This window comes from Macaca thibetana, unplaced genomic scaffold (genome assembly GCF_024542745.1).
Source record: "Macaca thibetana thibetana isolate TM-01 unplaced genomic scaffold, ASM2454274v1 unplaced_scaffolds211, whole genome shotgun sequence".
Taxonomy (NCBI): domain Eukaryota; kingdom Metazoa; phylum Chordata; class Mammalia; order Primates; family Cercopithecidae; genus Macaca; species Macaca thibetana.
This window is the reverse complement of record NW_026089000.1, coordinates 4484-8966: the sequence shown is the minus strand read 5'-3', so window position 1 is coordinate 8966 and position 4483 is coordinate 4484.

Below are 4483 nucleotides of genomic sequence, written 5' to 3'. Positions count from 1 at the left end.
TCTACTGCAAAGGCTATAATGCCACAGCCTCCTCCAAATCATCTTGCTAAACTTGTTGTAGTTCACAGTATTGCTTTGGAATACCTCTTTGCTGAACAGGGAGCGGGGTGTGAGATGGCTGTCACTGTCTGCTGCACTTAGGTAAATACATCTGGTATAGGAGAAACTCAGTTGCAAGAAATCAACTAATAAAGCATTTGTTTAAAACAAGTACATTTTTCTTTTGGCTCATTCTTTGATTTATTTGACTTTAATTAATTTGGGTCATGGTGGCCTTGACTATAGAGCATATTTAGTTTCAGTATTTCCCTCCTGATGGTCAGATTAGTCCTCTTGGTTCACTGTGTCCTCTTGAGTGTTAAATGTTTGCGTGGAGCCACCTACTGTTTGTCAAACAACATCACCCCAGTGAGAGTGACAAAAACATGAAGAACAACAGAAAGAATTACTCAGTTAGCCTGGCATCTTATGAATACCATACTGAGACCAACTAAGTCTGTTATAATGATGACAGAGAGCAGAGTTAATGACCAAAGCTTTGGCCAACCTCTCATGATTGTTAAAGCAAATAAGAAGGCCATTAGCTTGAGGTTGTCTCTGTACTGTAGCTCTTATGTAAGCAAACAGATGCTTACTTTGGAGGCATTACTTGTAACTGACATTTAAAAAAACAAACCCAGCCTCATTCAGTCACAAACAGTCAAACCAGCCAATTGCTTATATAACTAGACATCTCCCAGTACATGATCCCCAAATGATGCAGACGCCTAGGGCCTCCCACTACACCATGCCCAGGCAAAGCGAATGCCTAGCTCTAGCTAATCAGCTAATTTCTATATTTTGCTTCCATGTTCAGCTTACAAAAGTGTGCTGCTAATGCTACTAGAGCAGAGGGCTCTAAACATTTTTCTACTTTTGATTGCTACCCAATTTGTGAATTGTTCTTTGCTGTTAAGTTTAAACAGCAAAGAACTCTTAAATTTATTTTGTCTAAAGTTTTTGTTTTAATACTTTTGCAACTGATTTTGAGAATTGGGTTTTTGAATTCTTGTGTTCTTGATGAACTTCACTTCACCTTGGCTGGACCAGAAGTGAAGGAAGCAGGTAATTTTCTGAGAATTGCAAAGCCCACTTGCTCCCTTTCCACCACTGCCACACACCTGCTTACCCACTGTGGATCCCTCTCCATTCTTGGTTCAGGTAGATGCTCTTACGTTATTCCTCAAACTGATCTTCACCTTTATTTGCTGTAAAACTTTAATTCTATTTGATTCTACCCATTCGAGTGTCTAATGTTATTATCCAGAGATTCTTAGTCTCTTCTGGGAATTGGTGGAAGTCATCCAGACACAAGACACAGGGCCAGAACCACCGACAGCTGGGATGTGGTCCCTGTGAAAATATACTGACAGCCACTTCTCCTCCTCAGGCTCCACCTCATCTGCCTTTGCTCTGTCTCGAGAAGAGAGGCACCGGAAGTGTGCAAGGCCCTACCCAAGTTTTCCACATTGATGTTACTTTCTGTTCAGTCCTATAACGTCCCCAGGGCTATGTTTCATCCCTGACACACTGGGAAAGGAGAGGAAAGTGTCCAGATGTCTCCCTAGCAGACAAGGAAGTGGCTGCAGTGCAGAATAAGGAAATGCATATCTAACACATTTTCGAACAGATTAATAGTATTTTCTTCTACTATTTCATTTGATTTCAGCTGTAGACATTTGAGGGCAGCCAAGGAAAAGTTGTCATCTCCATGTAAATGATGCAGAGACAGAGGATGAGAGACTAGGAGCTGGAGGATGCACACCTGGATGAGAACTCACATTTCTGGGGAAGGAGGAAATTTGTGACACTATGCTACTGTCTGTGCCCCTTTTCCTTCCTGGCACTGAGGCCCAGGGATGCTACCTACTAGGTGTTCCCAGCATGTCCCTGTCCTTTGGCCTCTGGCACAGGATTTACTTGCAGACCCACCTTGTGACCATACATAGCATTCATGGCCGCAATTCCCTGATTCTTCACTATAAAGATTCCACAAAGAGAAGTGATTGGGAGGTCAACTGCAGGAGCAGGAATGGATGATAAGCGTGAGATTGGAGAGATCTATCCAAAGCAACAGAGCCCTCAATAATAGCCCTGTCTGCATGCAAAATCCAAGCACGCAGTTCAAGTCATGCACTGCTTTGAACCCTGGAGGTATATTTGTAAGCAGGAAACATCCTATATTTCGCTAATATTCCCTTATAGGAGATATAGAACACTGTTAAACACCCACGCATGTAACCTGAGTCAGGCAGGAATTAGTGCATCCTCCCAGGGTCCAGTGCCTTGGAGTGGGCTCCTCTCCCCTTGCTCCATGAGGGACGGCTGTGCTCCCAGAGGGTCCTGAGGCAGGACCCCCCCCCTCACCTCAGGGGGCTCACTCCCCATGAGACCCTGTCCTGGGAGCTGCCTCAGAAATGGTTCTCGAATGGAAGGAGTGGGGTAGATTGTTTGGAGAACACTTGTTAGAATCACGGTGGATAAAGCGCCTCCTCTGAGCTTCCTTCTGCTGATGGAGTCAGGGTCAAGAGAAGGACCAAGGGTGGGAGCAGACAGGGGAGGTGGTGGGAAGGTGTCAAAGGAAAATCTGTTCAAGTCTGGAACAAGGCAGGGCAGGACTGTGTGGGTTCTAGAGACCCACCCACCAGATGGGACAAAGTGCAGCAGCTGTGCCCACCTCAGTGCTGACAGGCCGCAGGGAGGTCTCCGAGCCTGGCTCTCCCCTCTGCTTTGCCTGAACGCCCACAGTCCAGGGGCCACCCTCCCAGCATCTTTATGGAGGGCACATCCCAAGATGATGGTCCAAATGCACCACAGGTCTTGTGTTGGGTCCCCCCGGGTGGACTCTGAAATGCAGACTGGTGGGTGCAGGTGGCTTATCTGGAGGTGATCCCAGGAGGCACAACAAGTGAGAAAGGGAGATGGAGAAGGGGAAACACAAGGTGTCTGTTCTCAATGGGTTACTCTCGGGCCGGAGGCGTTCATCCTGCTGGGGAGCTCTGAGAACCATGTGGCACACCTCTGAATCGGGTGCCAGGAGGCTGGGAGACTGGGACATTCACCTGCCTCCCTCCTGAAGAAAGAGTGTGACTCTCAGACTTGACCTTTCCCACACCTGTGGGGTGTACCTGCTCTGCTGGAGGAGCTCCAGTTACGTGGAGAAAGCCACTAGCCAAGCTGCGCACATCGCAGGTGCGTGAGTTGGGAGCTACCCATGTACTGGTACTTGGGATACCAGCGGCAGCTGCACTCAGAAGGTCTGTAAGGTCAGGGGTTGGCAACCATGACCTGAGGGCCAAAAGCTGCCTGGTCTGCTTGTCTCCATGTGTAAACAAAGTCTTGTTGGGACAGGACTGCTCTTATTTGTTTATTTTCAACATACAACAGCAGTGCTGTGTAGTTGAGAAAGTGACTATATGGCCTGCAAGGACCAAAATAGTTACTGTTTAAATTTTACAGAGAATGCATGCCGAAGCCTGGTCTGGGAGATGTGGACAGGGTGTCCACATGTCACATGTGCTGTGTGGGATCCCGAGTCCCTGTCCTGCTCCATGTGCACATCCATTGCCCTGGGAGGCCACCCTCACTGCCCCTCTGCAGCCTGCAAGAGGCCCTGAGACGGCAGCTCAGACGCACCTTAGCTGTGCCTCTGGAAGTGGCTCAGGAGGCCCAAAGGGGAGAAAAACTTACCCCTGAGAGCCCAGGAGGCTGCCCTGCTGAGAATAACTCCATCAACTGCCCAGGTCCCTCCTTCCAGAACACTAGCACACAAAACTTCCGGAAATGTTGATGTTTAATGGCTTGTATTCTACTTGAGGAACCTGGAGAAGTGTGGAATTTCCTTTGACAGCATCTGCATGCCCAGTCATTAATCCAAGGGAATTGCAAATTGAAAAGAACAAACAAGTATGGAGTAGGTCGGCTACCGCAGAGCCACCTTTGGAGAATTTCCAGTGTCCACAGAGGTGAGGGCAGCCTGAGCCCTTGCTTGTGGGGGAGAAGCAATCAGGGGAACCCCTCTGAGCAGTTCTTTTTCAGGAGCTCACACTGCGTTACCCAGGGCTGGGTCCTAAAAGTGAAGAAGCAGGTGAGTGTCTGGGAGGGAAAGCATGGGCAAGGCACTGGGGACAGGGAGCTCTGGAAGCTCGTGGCTCCCACTCTGAGCAAAGGATCAATATCCACCTTGCACATTTCCCCAGCTGTCAATTGATGGATGCGGCTCTCGTCCTCATGTGGGGCCATCCAGCCTTACTCCTGGGACATTTCTTAGCTGCTTCCAGATCTGGGGCTCCCTCTTCACTCAGGGTGAACCCATGTTAGGACCCGCTTCCCAGACAGTGTAGGCCAATATTTAACCTATTAGTTAATCCTTTGATGAGGGGGTCCACCTGTCCTAGGCAGGCTGTCCCCAGAGCTGGGGCTTCCCTTTGTCCCCGTCCTTGTC